This window comes from Chiloscyllium punctatum, chromosome 5, assembly GCF_047496795.1.
Source record: "Chiloscyllium punctatum isolate Juve2018m chromosome 5, sChiPun1.3, whole genome shotgun sequence".
Classification (NCBI taxonomy): domain Eukaryota; kingdom Metazoa; phylum Chordata; class Chondrichthyes; order Orectolobiformes; family Hemiscylliidae; genus Chiloscyllium; species Chiloscyllium punctatum.
The window spans coordinates 73270627-73287574 of NC_092743.1; the positions used below are offsets into that span (position 1 = coordinate 73270627).

At 42.4% G+C, this 16948-nt stretch overlaps 1 protein-coding gene and 1 non-coding gene across 3 annotated transcripts in view; one reads left to right on the forward strand and one right to left on the reverse strand.

Annotated features, from left to right (window-relative positions):
* Window positions 1-16948, forward strand: part of xkr4 (XK related 4) — a 462580-nt gene that overhangs the window by 297326 nt on the left and 148306 nt on the right. The gene's annotated exons all lie outside the window — the stretch shown is intronic.
* Window positions 10986-11057, reverse strand: trnae-cuc (transfer RNA glutamic acid (anticodon CUC)). The gene has a single exon. It is a non-coding gene; the product is annotated as a tRNA-Glu (tRNA).

Consider the following 16948-nt stretch of genomic DNA (forward strand, 5'->3'; position numbering starts at 1 on the left):
CCCTCCAATTCAGGTGCAACCCGTCCTTCATGTACAGGTCCCACCTTCCCCAGAAGGTATCCCAATGGCCTAGGTACCTGAAGCCCTCCCTCGTGCACCAGCCTCACAGCCACGTGTTAAGCTGCATTCGCTGACTGTTCCTCACCTCACTATCTCGTGGCATCAGTAGCAAACCTTAGATCACCATCCTACTCATCCTGATCTTCAGCTTCCACCCACTTAAAAACATCCCAGAAGTCCTTCATTCCTCCCTCGTGCCTCTCGGCAAATGGAGGTCCCGCGCCTGAATTAAGTGTTTTATACAGTTAGAGTCACCTTCCCAGAAGTCCTTCATTCCTCTCTCGCACCTCTCGGCAAATGGAGGCCCCCACGCCTGAGGTAAGTGTTTTAAACAATTAGACTCACCTTCCCAGAAGTCCTTCACTCCTCCCTCGCACCTCTTGGTAAATGAGGTTAGGGATAGTTCTTTGATTACTCTCAGTCAAGTCGGCATAAGGAGGGAGGAAGAGTTGGGTATTCTAAAAGGCATTAAGGTGGACTAGTCCCCAGGTCTGATGGGATCGATCCCAGGTTACTGAGGGAAGCAAGAGAGGAAATAGCTGAGGCTTTAACAGATATCTTTGCAGCATACTTGAACATGGGGGAGGTCCCAGAGTGTCCCCTTGTTTAAGAACGGTAGCAGGGATAATCCAGATAATTACAGACTTGTGAGCCTGACATCAGTGGTAGGGAAGCTACTGGAGAAGATACAGAGGGATAGGATATATACCCATTTGGAAGAAAATGGGCTTATCAATGATAGGCAGCATAGTTTTGTGCAGGGAAGGTCATGTCTTACAAACCTAATAGAATTATTTTAAGAAGTGACAAAGTTGATGGATGAGGAAAGGGTGTAGATTTCATATACATGTACTTTAGTAAGGCTTTAGTAATCAAATGATAAGGCTGCCCATGGTAGCCTGATGAAGAAGATGAAGTCACTTGGGGTCCAGGGTGTTTTAACTAGATGGATAAAGAACTGGCTGGGCAACAGGAGAGAGAGAGTAGTAGTGGAAGGGAGCTTCTCAAAATGGAGACCTTAGTCCAGTGGTGTTCCACAGGGATCTGTGCTGGGGCTGCTTTGTTTGTGATATACATAAATGATTTGGAAGAAGGTGTACGTTGCCTCATTGGCAAGTTTGCAGATGACACTAAGATTAGTGGAGTAGCAGATGGTTAAGGGGACTGTCAGAGAATACAGCAGAATATAAATAGCTTGAAGAGTTGGGCAGAGAAATGGCAGGTAGAGTTCAATCCGGACAAATGCGAGGTGATGCATTTTGGAAGATCCAATTCAAGATGCGAACTATACAGTAAATGGAAAAGGAGAGAGTGAGGACTGCAGATTGTGGATATCAGCGTAAGACTGTAGCATTGGAAAAGCACAGCAGGTCAGGCAGCATCCAAGGAGTAGGAGGATCGCTGTTTCGGGCATAAGAGAGTTCTGGATGTTCAGGTGAAGGTGGCAATGCAGGTCAGCGGAGCGGTCAAGGAGGCATACAGCATGCTTTCCTTCATCAGACAGGGTGTTGAGTACAAGAGTTGGCAGATCATGTTACAGTTGTCTTAGACTTGTTTTAGCCACATTTAAAATACTGCATACAGTTCTGGTCACCAGATTATGAAAGGGAAGTGGGTGCTTTGGAGAGGGTGCAGAGGAGGTTCACCAGGATATTTATTTCCTGGTATGGAGGGTGCTAGCCATAAAGGGAGGTTGAGTAGATTAGGATTATTTTCTTTGGAAAGAAGGAAGTTGAGAGGGGACCTGATTGAGGCCTACAAAACCATGAGAGGTTTAGACAGGGTGGATAGCGGGAAACTTTTTTCCCAGAGTGGAGGACTCAATTACTAGGGGTCATGAGTTCAAAGTGAGAGTGGAAAAAGTTTATGGGAGATATGCATGGAAAGTTCTTCACCCAGAGGGTGGTGGATACCTGGAATGTGTTGCCAGTGGAGGTGGTAGGGGTGGGAATGATAATGTCATTTAAAATGTATCTAGGCAGAGATCAAAGGGATACAGATCCTTAGAAAATAGGCAGCAGGTCGAGATAGAGGATCTGGATCAGCACAGGCTTGGAGGGCCAAAGGGCCTGTTCCTGTGCTGGAATGTTCTTTGTTTTTGTAGATTGGATTAGATTACATTACAGTGTGGAAACAGGCCCTTCGGCCCAACATGTCCACACCAACCCGCCGAAGCACAACCCACCCAGACCCCTAACCTAACACTACGGGCAATTTAGCATGGCCAATTCACCTGGCCTGCACATCCTTGTGACTGTGGGAGGAAACTGGAGCACCCGGAGGAAACCCACACAGACACAGGGAGAATGTGCAAACTCCACACAGTCAGTCACCTGAGGTGGGAATTGAGCCTGGGTCTCCGGCACTATGAGGCAGCAGTGCTAACCACTGTGCCACCGTGCTGCCCACTTTGTTCTTTGATGCAATATATTGAACAAACTTAGATTGCTGTTAAGTCGTTCATCTTTAGAATTTAAAAATGAAAGTACTAACAGCAATTTAGGTTTGTTCAATATATTATATCAGTTGCATGCATGACACTGTGATCCTTTGCTATAAATTCTGTGCCTAATGATCCTGCTCAACAGCTACCTGATGAGAGGGGAAGGATTTAAAAGGGACTTAAGGGCAACCTTTTCACGCAGAGGGTGGTACGTGTATGGAATGAGCTGCCAGAGGAAGTGGTGGAGGCTGTTGCAATTACAACATTTAAAAGGCACCTGAATGGGTAGATGATTAGGAAAGGTTTAGAGGGATATGGGCCAAGTGCTGGCAAATGAGACTAGATTAATTTAGGGTATTTGGTCTGCATGGAAGAGTTGGACTGAATGGTCTGTTTCTGTGCTGTACATCTGTCAGACTCTATGACTCTAAGTGGGGATGTCAAGATCCCATGTCCCAGCAAACAAATAACTTTTATTGTGCTGCACTGCCTTGTTCCCCCATTTACCATCATTTTGAACATATTCTTAACATGCCTAAGCTTCTACCCTTATTGCACAAATCATTCCCTCTCTTATTTCTACTGCTTTTTATAAGCAACGTTATAAGTCAATGAGAAAGCAGTTGACAAGAAGCTGCCTGTTTTCAATTTTATAGAAATCTTGCCTCAATAATTTTTTCCATCTGCAGTGGGACATTTTGTACATAAGACAAAAATAAATGACCAGAGGATGAATTTTCTGGCTGTTTGCATCACATTCAGGGGAATAGAGTCATAGAGCTGTACAGCATCGAAACAGACTCTTCAGTCTAACATGTCCATGTGGACCAGATATCTTAAATTAATCTAATCCCATTTGCCAGCATCGGCCTATATCCCTCTAAACCCTTCTTATTCATATACCCATCCATATGCCTTTTAAATGTTGTAATTGTACCAGCCTCCACTTCCTCTGGCAGCCTATTCTATACATGCACCATTTCCTGCATGACAAAGTTGTGCCTTAGGTCCCTATTAAATCTTTCACCTCTCATGTTAAACCCATGCCCTCTAGTTCTGGAATCCCCATCCCAGGGAAAAGACTTTGTCTATTTATCCTATCCATGCCGCTCATGATTTTATAAACTTCTATAAGGTCACCCCTCAGCCTCAGATGCTCCAGGGAAAACACCCCAGCCTGTTCAGTCTCTCCCTATAGCTCAAACCGTCCAACGCTGGCAACATCCTTGCAAACCTTTTCTGAATCCTTTCAAGTTTCACAATTACAAGTCACACAACACCAGGTTATAGTCCAACAGGTTTAATTGGAAGCACGCTAGCTTTTGGAGCGACGCTATCCGAAGGAGCGTCGCTCCGAAAGCTAGTGTGCTTCCAATTAAACCTGTTGGACTATAACCTGGTGTTGTGTGATTTTTAACTTTGTACACCCCAGTCCAACACCGGCATCTCTAATTCAAGTTTCACAGTATCCCTCCTATGGCAGTGAGACCAGAATGTAGACAATGAATAAATTAAGGACCGTCAATGTCACCAGGTGTTACAGGCACTTCACCCACCACCTTCCCCATTCATATTTTCTGAGATGTGGCATAATCACTACAGTGCAGTATGTGTTTATCTCAGATAAAAACCTCTGGTGTATTAGCACAAGTTTCCCATAATTTCACCTGAGTAATTTAAACTGAAGTTTGTGAGAATCAGCACCAACCAGAATGATCAGGCAGTAGAGTCTTGCTGGTGAATATAAAAAAACAATTTCTGCAGTGTGGAAATGAGTTGCCATTTCATTTATAGATACCGGAAGCTATATTTGAATCTATCTACCGCTGGCAGCCTTGAAGCACAATTGGCCTCTCTGCCACCTGCTCACTTCCCTCAACCTGTCTGGAATTTTATAGGGTGGGGATTGGGGGAGGCATTGAGTTGCCTATCTGCCCTTGGACCCAGTGAGATCCTAATTACTGCTATTGGTATTTTACATGCAGCAGCAGGAAGGCCATACCATGAGTGGAGCCTGACAGCTATAACTGCACAGGCTGGATGGGCAAATGACATTTACAGTTTCCATGGGACTATAAAGCTCCCTTTACAAGAATAGCAAACACAATAGTAACCCATGCTTTTAAAGCTGCCAGAAATCTTGCTCTACTTTTGCTTTCTCACAAACTGATAAATTTCAGTGGAGATGGAATGAGGTCTTTAATGGCATTTCATTGTCCATTATTTTTATTCATTCATGGGATGCGGATTTCATCTGCTGGGCCAGCATTTATAACCCATCCTTAATTGCCCTGGAGAAGAAGGTGATGAGCTGGCTTCCTGAACCATTTTCTTCCTGCAGTCTATTCAGTGTAGCTGGATTCATAATGCTGTTAGAGAGAATGACTTCCTGGAAATTGATATGGCAATACTGACATATCAATACTGAATTTAAAGATGATTGTATTCCTATGTGTCTGCTGTCCTTGTCCTCATAGATGATAGTGGTTGTGGCTTTGGAAAGTGCTAAATTTCCGCAATACATATTTTTCTGGATTTGGTACCAATCAATTGGGCTGCTCTGTTATCAATTATGTCGATCTTCTTGACTGTTGTTGTGACTGTACCCATATAGAAAAGTAAGGAATATTCCATCTCCCTATTTGTAGATTGTGGGCAGCCTTCTGGGGAGAAGTGAGGTGAGTTACTCACAACATGATTCATTGCCTCTGCCCTGTTCTTTTGGCCTGTATTTATGTGGCTAGTCGTGTTCAGTTTATGGTCAATGGTAATCTCCATTATGTTGCTATTGTTGCCACTTATCAGTTCAATCCTGCATATTGTCCAGGTGTTCTTGCATTTGAAAATGGATTCTTCACTTTCTGAGGTGTCAAAAATTGCACTAAAGTTGTGTATTCATAATTTCTCAGCCCAGGATATACAAGCCAAACTGAGTCTCTGATAATGGCCTGAATATTTCAATACTGGCTCAGCAACATTAGATTCTCTACAGTGTGGAAACAGGCCCTTCAGCCCAACAAGTCCACACTGACCCTCTAACTCTCCCAGCCTCATTTCCCTATCACTATGGGCCATTTAGCATGGCCAATGCACCTGGACTGCCCATCTTTGGATGTGGGAGGAAACCAGAGCACCTGGAGGAAACCTACTGGGAGAACCTGCATACTCCACACCCAAGGCTGGAACCGAACCTGGGACCCTGGTGCCGTGAGGCAGCAGTGCTAACCACCAAGCCACCGTGCTACCCATTTGTTTTCCACTCTTATAACTTTCTACAAGAGAACCATCAGTCTCCAATCAATTTTAGGCAAGAGACTAGAAAAGTCTCAACAGAGACTAGGCTGTCATCTGGAATTTTTTTTAAAAATCACTTGAAACAAATTTACAAGAGCGATTTTAAATATTTATTAAGTAAAAACTATGCTACACATATTTTAAATACCAGGGAAACTTCTAGCAGTCTGACAGAGAGAAAGACTAGTTTTAAAATGTAACCAAATCAACTGCTGTTTGTGTATTCAATTTGAGGTTGAATTGCAAATATCACATGCACTTTAAAAAAAATTAAGCTGAGAGAGTGAAAGAATAAGAAAATGTAGGAATATGGAAACAAGAGTAAGCCATTTAACCTTTACACCTGCTCCAGTATTCAATTAACGAAGAGCTAATTTATTCTTCAATACTTCATTTCCCTCAATGCCATTACCTAGTGAGAATCCTTGGATCCCAGTGTTGAGAGCTCCAATTGTCCCTGCAGAAGTAACCTTTTGGTGTAGAAAATTCTAGATTTGTACCATCCTTCATATAATAAGAATTTCCTGATTTACTGCCTAACTGGCTTGGCTCTTAATAAAAGGTTATGTCCCATCATTCTTGATGTCCAAGTCATAGAAAATAGTGTTCTGAAGATGGATCACTGGACCTGAAATATTGATTTTTGTCTTCTTTTTAGATTAGATTAGATTACTTACAGTGTGGAAACAGGCCCTTCGGCCCAACAAGTCCACACCGCCCCGCCGAAGCGTAACCCACCCATACCCCTACATCTACATTTACCCCTTACCTAACACTATGGGCAATTTAGCATGGCCAATTCACCTGGCCTGCACATCTTTGGACTGTGGGAGGAAACCGGAGCACCCGGAGGAAACCCACGCAGACACGGGGAGAACGTGCAAACTCCACACAGTCAGTTGCCTGAGGCGGGAATTGAACCCAGGTCTCAGGCGCTGTGAGGCAGCAGTGCTAACCACTGTGCCACCATGCCGCCCACATCTTTGCACAGATGCTGCCAGATCTGGTGAGTTTGTCCAGCAATTTTTGTTTTTGTCTTTGAGAATAGTATCTATCAAGCCTATCAAACCTTCTAAATATTGTAACTACCTCAATCAAACCATACTTCAACATTTTAGACTGAAGGTGACTCAAGATTGAAATGATAAATGTCAGAATTTTGTTGCTGACTTGGGAAGTGCAAAATCAGGAAAATTTCTGAAAATACCTCAGATGTTCAGATTTTCATTCCATGAGTGAGTGTTAATGAGGTTTGGGCTAACTGATCACAGATGGTGACTCCTGGTACCTCACTGTATTGGACACCTTCACTAGTATGTAGTACACAATGAAGGATGTTTGATGTAATTTGTTCCCACCAATTTTGCTTTGTCCTTACTTTGTCTTGGGCATATCTTGTGATTGCTGGTAATGGTATGGTGTAGAGTGTCCATAGAAGAGCACTGTTCTTAACAACACAGTTGATTAAATAATTGCAATAAGTGTAATTTTATTTGGTCAGGCATATTAAATAGAAAAGGACAAATCTAACAGAGAATTTCTAGCATCCCCAGATATTTGATTTGGTTTAATTTGACTCATTATTGTCACATGTACCAAGATACAGTGAAAAGTGTTGTTTCTCATGCTATCCAGACAAATTGTACCTAACATCAAGGTAATAAAACAGAATGCAGAACAGAAATCCATTTATATGTCTGATAATAGCCAGGAAGAAGCTGTTCTGGAATCTATTGGTACATATTTTCAAACATTTGTGTCTTTACCCAGTGGGAGAGGGTGGGGTGGGATCTTTGATTATGTTGGCTGCTTTTTCAAGGAAACAAGAAGTATAGACGGAGTCAATGGAAGGAAGGCTGGTTTGCATGCTAGACTGGGCTGTGTTCACAATGCTCTGTATGTTCTTGTGGTCTTGGGCAGACCAGTTACCATACCAAGTTGTGATGCACTGAATAGCATGTTTTCTATGGTGCATCTATAAAATTTGAGTAGAGTCATTGTGAACATGCTGAATTTCCTTAGCTTTCTAAGGAAGTGAAGGTGTTGGTGTGTTTTCTTGATTGTAGCATTGATGTGGATGGACCTGTATTGGTGATATTTGCTCCTAGGAACTTGAACCTGTTGACCATCTCTACCTCGGCACAAGTGATATTGACAGGGGCATGTCCTCCACTCTACTTCCTCAAGTTGATTAGTAGATCTTCATTCTTCTGACATTGAGGGAGAGATCAATGTTTTACACCTTACCACCATGCTCTTTATCTTTCTTCTGTACTATATCTTGTCATTGTTTGAGATCTGACCCACTATGGTGGTATTATCAGATTTCTAAATGGAGTTAGAGCTGAATATGGCCACATAACTATGAGTGTATAAGGAGTATAATATGGGGCTGAGTACACAGTCTTGCAGGGCACTGGTGTGAAGGAGGTGTTGCTCCTTATCCTTACTGATTGCAATCTGCGGGTAAACCTATGCCCTCTAGTTCTGGACTCCCTGATCCCAGGGAAAAGACTTTGTCTATTTATCCTATCCATGCCCCTCATGCTTTTGTAACGTCTATAAGCTCACCCCTCAGCCTCCGACACTCCAGGGAAAACAGCCCCAGCCTGTTCGGCCTCTCCCTATAGCTCAAATCCTCCAACCCTGGCAACATCCTTGTAAATCTTTTCTGAACCATTTCAAGTTTCACAACATCTTTCCAACAGGAAGGAGACCAAAATTGCATGCAACTTTCCAAAAATTGGCCTAACCAATGTGCTATACAACCACAACATGACCCAACATCTGTACTCAGTACTCTGACCAATAAAGGAAAGCATACCAAATGCCTTCTTCACTATCTTATCTACCTGCGACTCCACTTTCAAGGAGCTATGATCCTGCACTCCAAGGTCTCTTTGTTCAGCAACACTCCCTAGGACTTTACCATTAAGTGTATAAGTCCTGCTCAGATTTGCTTTTCCAAAATGCAACACCTCGCATGTATCCAGATTACACTCCATCTGCCACTTCTCAGCCCAATGGCCCATCTGATCAAGATACCATTGTAATCTGAGGTAACCTTCTTCGCTGTCCACTACACTTCTAATTTTGGTGTCACCTGCAAAATTACTCAGTATACCTCTTATGCTCATATCCAAATCATTTATATAGATGATGAAAAGAAGTGGAGCAAGCCCCTATCCTTGTGCCACTCCACTGGTCACAGTCCTCGAATCTGAAAACCAATCTTCCACCACCACCCTCTGTCTTCTACCTTTGTGTCAGTTCTGAATCCAAATGGCTCGTTCTCCCTGTATTCCAGGAGATCTAACCTTGCTAACCAGTCTCCCATGGGGAACCTTGTTGAATGCCGTACTGAATTCCATACAGATCACGTCCACCACTCTGCCTTCATCAATCCTCTTTGTTACTTCTTCAAAAAACTTAATTAAGTTTGTGAGACATGATTTCTCACGCACAAAGGCATGCTGACTATCCCTAATCAGCCCTTGCCTTTCCAAATACATGTAGATCCTGTCCCTCAGGATTCCCTCCAACAACCTGCCCACCACCGATATCAGGCTCACTGGTCTATAATTCCCTGTCCTGTCCTTACCACCTTTCTTAAACAGTGACACCACATTAGCCAACCTCCGGTCTTCTGGCACCTCACCTGTGACGATCGATGATACAAATATCTCAGCAAGACGCCCAGCAATCACTTCACTAGCTTCCCACAAGGTTCTAGGATCCACCTGATCAGGTCCTGGAGATTTATCCACCTTTATTCATTTCAAGACATCCAGTAATTCCTCCTCTGTAATGTGGGCATTTTTCAAGATGTCACCATTTATTTCCCTACACTTTATGTTTTCCATGTCCTTTTTCACAGTAAATACTGATGCAAAATACTCGTTTAGTGTCTCCCCCATTTTCTGCGGCTCCACACAAAGACTACCTTGCTGATCTTTGAGGGATCCTATTTGCCCTAGTTACCCTTTTGTCCTTAATGTATTTGTAAAAACCCTTTGGATTCTCCTTAATTCTATTTGCCAAAACTATCTCATGTCCTTTTTCAAACTTTAACATTTTAACTTTTTAATAACGTTTTAATAAGCAAACTTAAACACTTGAAGCTGACATTAGGAATTTTGCAACATGCCTAAATCAAAAATTATATCTTACATGAATTTTTAATTGCATAAGTCTTCTGAATAGCACCATAAAAATTGGTATGTTATCTTTTTACATATATCTAATTACATGTCTACCTCCTAATTAAAAATATTCTAGGTATTAAATATGACGCATGCTAAAGCAAGCTGGTGATAATTCTGCAGTGATTAGGTTGTGCAGGTGTAATCTTGAGCGCTGGAAAACAAATATAAAAGTGTCTAATGTAATGAATTGAACTTCAGCGATTGTTACTACAAGAACAGTAATATACCCTTGTCACTGGGAGAAGGTAATCTGATGTAGCTGGCACTTTTTGATTGAATACAATGGAGCAGTGGGTAAGGTAACATCAGTGAGGGAGTCTGTATATTTAAGCATATTTTCCAAGCTGTGCTTGAAACACTTCAAAGAAGCACTGAATGGCTGTAAACTTTACTGTCATTGTTTTGGATATGGAAGTGTAGTCATTTGGTTTGTTATGTGTTGTGAAACACATGTGGAAATGTCATTTTTGAGCTCCCATGATATTTCTATACAGAATTCAAGAAATCCACTTGCCATTGTGGACCAAAGCAAACACCCTCAACATATTTTAAGAAGATGGCTGAGACCCCCAACTCTTTTTTATTTTTAAAGGCAAGTATAAAGCATTGTATACTGGTTGCAAATCAATTGGTCAAACTACCAGGCTGGAAGCAAAATACACTTTATTAGATTAGAATACTTACAGTGTGGAAACAGGCCCTTCGGCCCAACAAGTCCACACCGACCCTCCGAAGAACAACCCACCCAGACCCATTCCCCTACACTTACCCCTTCACCTAACATATGGGCAATTTAGCATGGCCAATTCACCTAACCTGCACATTTTTAGACTGTGGGAGGAAACCAGAGTACCTGGAGGAAACCCGCGCAGGAGGAAATGTGCCATCTCCACACAGACAGTTGCCTGAGGTGGGATTTGAACCTGGGTCTCTGGCGCTGTGAGGCAGCAGTGCTAACCACTGTGCCATCCCAAAAAGGTTACTTCCCTGACCGGGAATTGAACCCGGGCTGCGGCAGTGAGAGTGCCGAAGCCTAACCACTAGACCACCAGGGAATCACTATTCTTGCACCATAATTTAAATAAACACAAAAGAAGAATTACAATAACTTAACTCTATTAGAAAACTTAAGAACATAGAACATAGAACAATACAGCCCTTTGGCCCACGATGTTGTGCCGAACATTTGTCCTAGCTTAAGCACCTATCCATGTACCTATCCAATTGCCGCCTAAAGGTCATCAATGATTCTGACTCTGCCACTCCCACAGGCAGCGCATTCCATGCCCCCACCACTCTCTGGGTAAAGAACCTACACCTGACATCCTCCCTATATCTTCCACCCTTCACCTTAAATTTATGTCTCCTTGTAACACTCTGTTGTACCCAGGGAAAAAGTCTCTGACTGTCTACTCTGTCTATTCCCCTGATCATCTTATAAACCTCTATCAAGTCACCCCTCATCCTTCGCCGTTCCAATGAGAAAAGGCCTAGCACTCTCAACCTATCCTTGTACGACCTATTCTCCATTCCAGGCAACTTCCTGGTAAATCTCATCTGCACCCTCTCCAAAGCTTCCACATCTTTCCTAAAATGAGGCAACCAGAACTGCACACAATACTCCAAATGTGGCCTTACCAAGGTCCTGTACAGCTGCAACATCACCTCACGACTCTTGAATTCAATCCCTCTGCTAATGAACGCTAAGAGAATAATAGACTTTTTTAACCACTAAACAGCAACTGTTCTACTTTTGTAACATCTTATATACACACCTTTGGCAAATAGAAATTCAGTAAAATAGATTGTCTCACAGATAATGTTCCTTGACCCAATTGTATCTCTGTGGGTAGTCCATATTTAATTAAACAAAATTGAATAACTCTTCTACAATCTTTCTTGTTATGATAGTGCGTAATGGAATAGTCTCCAAAAATCTAGTAGACGCATCCAATTTGGTCAACAAGTACTGATTCACACTTTTTTTTTTAAGTAGGGATCCGACACAATCATTTAAAACTCTTATAAAAGGTTTCTCGCATGCTGAAGTCTGGGACAGACTTTGAACCAATCTCGCAGCTCAAGACAGGGCATCCATGAGGCGCTGTGTGCCATCAACAGCAGCAGAACTGTACTCCAGCACAATCTGCAACCTCATGGCCAGGCAGATCCCCCACTCACCCATTACTATCAAACCAGGGGATCAACCCTGCTTCAAAGGAGAGGCTTACCAGAGCAGCATCCGGCATACCTAAAAATGAAGTGTCAACTGGTGAAGCTGCTAAACAGGACTACTTGCGTGCCAAATGGCACGAAGAGCAAGTGATAGATAGAGCTAAGTGATCCCACAACCAACCAATCAGATCTAAGCTCTGCAGTCTTTACAAATCCAGTCGTGAATGGTGGTGGACTATTAAACAACTCAGTGAAGGAGGAAGTTCCACAAATATCTCCATCCTCAATTATGGTGGATCCCAGTGCAAAAGATAAAACTGATGCATTCGCTTCAGTCAGAAGTGCCGAGTGGATGATCCATCTCGGGCTCCTCCAGTGGTCCCAGCACCACAGTGGTCCCTCCAGTCAATTCAATTCACTCCACATGATATCAAGAAATGGCTAAAGGCACTGGATTCTGCAAAGGCAATGGGCCCTGATAACATTCCAGCAATAGAACTAAAGATGTGTGCTCCAGAACTTGCTGCCCTCCTAGCCGAGCTCTTCAAGTTACAACACTGGCATCTACCCGACAATTAGAAATTATCTCGGTGATCATGTTCACAAAAAGCAGGACAAATCCAACCCAGCCAATTACTGCCCAATCAGTCTACTCTCCATCATCAGTCAAGTGATGGAAGGGGTCATCAACAGTGTATAAAGCAGCACCTGCTCAGCAACAACCTGCTCAGTTATGCCCCAGTTTGGGTTTTGCCAGGGTCACTTAGTTCCTGATCTTATTACAGGCTTGGTTCAAACATGGACTAAAGAGCTGAATTCCAAAGTGTCAGCCCTTGACATCAAGGTCATATTTGACTGAGTATGGCATCAAGGAGCCCTGGCAAAACTGGAATCAATGGGTATCAGTGGAAAACATTCTGCTGGGTAGTCATATCTGACGCAAAGGAGGATGGTTGTGGAGGGTCAGTCATCTCAGCTCCAGGACATCTCTGCAAGAGTCCCTTAAGGTGGTGTCCCTAGGCCCAACAATCTTCAGCTGCTTCATCAATGACCTTCCCTCTGTCATAAGGTCAGAAGTGGGGAAGTTCGCCAATGATTGCACAGTTTCAGCACCATTCATGACTCCTCAGATACTGAAGCAGTCCGTGCTCAAATGTAGCATCCAGACAATATCCAGGCTTGGGCTGATAAGTGGCAAATAACATTCACACCACACAAATGCCAGACTCTCTAATCACCACCCGTTAATATTCCCTGGATATTACCATCACTGAGTCACCCAATGTTAACATTCATGGGGTTACCGTTGACCAGAAAGTCAATTGGACTCACTACATAAACACGGTGGCTAAAAGAGCAAGTCAGAGTCTAGGGATACTGCGGTAAATAACTCACCTCGTGACACCCCAAAGTCTAACCACCATCGACATGGCACAAGTCAAGAGTGTGATGGAATACTCCCCACCTGCCTGGATGGGTGCAGCTCCAACAACACTCAAGAAGTTTGACACCATCCAGGATAAAGCACCACATCTACAAACTTGCAATCCCTCCACCACTGGCACTCAGTTGGAGCAGTCTGTACTATCTATAGAAATTCACTAAAGAGCCTTAGACAGCACCTTCCAACCCATGACAATTCCATCTATACAGACAAGATCAGCAGGTCCTTGGGAACACCACCACCTGCAAATACCCCTTCAAACCACTCACCACCTTCACTTGGAAATATACTGTCATTGGGTCAAAATCCTGGAATTCCCTCCCTACCGGCATTGAGGGTCAAGTGGACTGCAGCGATTCAAGAAGGCAGCTCACCACCACCTTCTCAATGGCAAATAAGAATGGGCTATCATTGCTGACCATTCAGCAATGTCCAAGTCCCACAAATGAATAAAGAAAAGGTATTAGTGGTGCTGGTTTTACATTGCCTGAGGTTTTCTTATGACCTGACATGTATGACATGTTCAGCAAAATTCAACCATATCTCTATACAGTCCAGGCCAATACAAAATGTTTTATTTATTTTGGCTTGAGTTTTCCTGACTCCCAAATGACCTCCTATTGAGAATTCATGTGCTACCCGCAACACTTCTTTTCTATAACCCACCATAATACAACTTGATGAATTTCTGCCCATTTTTTATTTGCCATTTTCACTGCTAATCTTGCAGACTTCACTCTCTGTTCTGCCACATGAGTCTTCACTAGTTCTGGAAGTGAAGTTTTGAACTCCTCCAAGATAATCATCTCTCTCTGAATGTCATTTGTTTGGTCTATTTTCAATGCTTTTATCCACCTGTCAAAGTTACTTTGTTGCTCCTTTCAAACTCTATTCAGTCTGATCAGATTCCCTCCTTAGGTTCTTAAAATGTTGTCTGTAGGTGTCTAGCCCTAGTGCATATGCACTTAAGATGGCTTTTATTACTGCAACGTACTTCCCAGAAGCTCAGTGTTACAGGTAGCACATGAATTATCAATAGGAGGTCATTTGGGAGTAAGGAAAACTCAAGCCAAAATAAATAAAACATTTGTACTGGCCTGGACTGTATAGAGATGTGGTTGAGTTTTGCTGGACATGTCATACATGACTTATCTGCGACTAAACATTCGGAAAAAGTCTGGAGTGCAGACAAGGATAAGATTACAGTGGTGCTGGAAAAGCACAGCAGGTCAGGCAGCATCCGAGGAGCAGGAAAATTGATGTATCGGGCAGGAGCCCTTTATCAGGAATCCCCCAAAGTTAGCCAGGTTACATTGCACATTCTTCCAAGATGACAGCAGCAGAATTGGCAGCATTCAGCTTCTGGGGTTGTTGAGGCCCTATATATCTTCATCCATGCTCCAACTTGGGTGATGGCATTGGAAAGTGAGCCAGGATCCCATTGGTCGATTTGGAGCCAGGACCCATCAGTCAATGTCCAGCAACAGAGTAGGTGTAGGATCTGTGCCATGTGACCATCTCCATCTCGGACATGACGGACAAGGAAGCGATGGCACCAGTGGTGGCAGAAATGGAGCACATTGTCTTTTTCCTGAGGATGATATCAGATGGCAGTGATTGGAGAAGCAGAGAGGCTGAAGTCTATGGAGAGAAAAAGATGAACTTTTGAAGTTGTTTCAGTTTTAGTAATATCAATTTAATATTAATTTATTCAGTATGCTATTTATTCAATTTAGCCAGTAATTTATTCTATAATCCAAGATGGCACCACAACATGATGTAATTATTCATTTTTTACCATACCTAGGTGCAAGTGACAATATTCAGTAAATATAACTCTCTCAGATACGTCCTCTAACAGTGATGTAAATATTTCACTAGCTCTGCCTACCAGCTTTGTTTGGATCAATAATATCCACCTGATCACCAGCAATTTAATTTGTTTAGCCACTTTCTCAAATGAAATGAAAGGGCTTATATGACCTCCTCATCATACTTAGGCAACATTTGGGCATATTCAAACAAAGCCCCAACAGACTTTGGCTATGATGGGATTGTTTTCCATCACTATCGTCATCACAACGCCTACCTTTCACCTCTATCTCTGCTATTTTAAGTCAGTTTTGACTTTTCAGTTCCAAACTCCAAAGTTCAACACTTTCTCATTTTCCCTTCTTCTGCGTGAGCCTTCCTTTCCTTTTCTTTTTCCACTGCTAGAGCGATTCCCATTTTCTGATTTCTTCTGCTTTCATTCATAATTCAAACAGTTTTATTTCCTTTTCTCTTTATTTTTTTTGCCATTAATTCAAGCTGCTTCATTTGCAATTGTATTTTAGTCTTTTCCAAAGATTCTGATGACAATTTTGGCAATTGTAAATGTTGAGCTATTGTTGCAATTTTCTCCCCTTTTCACAAAGAGAAAGGCCACCGTAACTCCAACTTGTCTGCCAATTCCTAAAGCTTTGTCTTGCTCAATTCCTGTAAAGTTCCTGAAGTGACTTTTTCCACTCCCAGTAAACTCTTAATGACTGAAGGAGCTAGACAAATACACCCTCTTATAATCAACCAAATGCAACACCTGAAATGAGAACACCAACATTCATCACTTGCTGTCTTTGAGTCCAATAATCCTATACCCAATCTGGAATTTGAGATTTTGATCCCAACAAGAGCCCCCAATTTGTTATGGACCAAACCAAGCCCCTTCAAAATATATTAACAAGGTAGCCTAGACTCCAAATTTTTCTTAGTTTTAAAAGCAATTACCCTGTATAAGGCATCGTGTTCTGGATGCAATTTGATTGGTCAGACTACCAAGCTTGAAGTAAAACACACTTTAATCTTGCATAATAGTTAATGTAAACACAAAACTACTAAACAACAACTATTCCATTATTGTACCATCCCATAAGCACACCCTTGGCAAAGGTAATTCCAATAAAATGGATTGTCTCACAGACAATGTTTCTCCAGTCCATGAGGAAGGAACATCAAGAGAAAACTCTAGCAGACGGATAGAATTCCAGTATTTTGCTGTCGCAGGGAGAGATGTATAGCAACTTCCAAACCCAACAGTTACTGAAAGTTAAAAACTAAAATCTTGATTATGATGGAGCTTCATCCCACCTTTTCATGCTGCTTCCAACTTAAAAAAAAATGCAAAGTTGGTTATTGGCTTGGGCAGACCTCTTGAAACCTGTGTCAACCTCTCTTTATAAAACACCAGGACAAAATAACACCTCTTAGTCATAGTATTATCACATTGTTGAAGCTCCAAACCATTATCTTCTTAATCCAAATTTCTTCCTTGTTGTTTCATCATCTCCT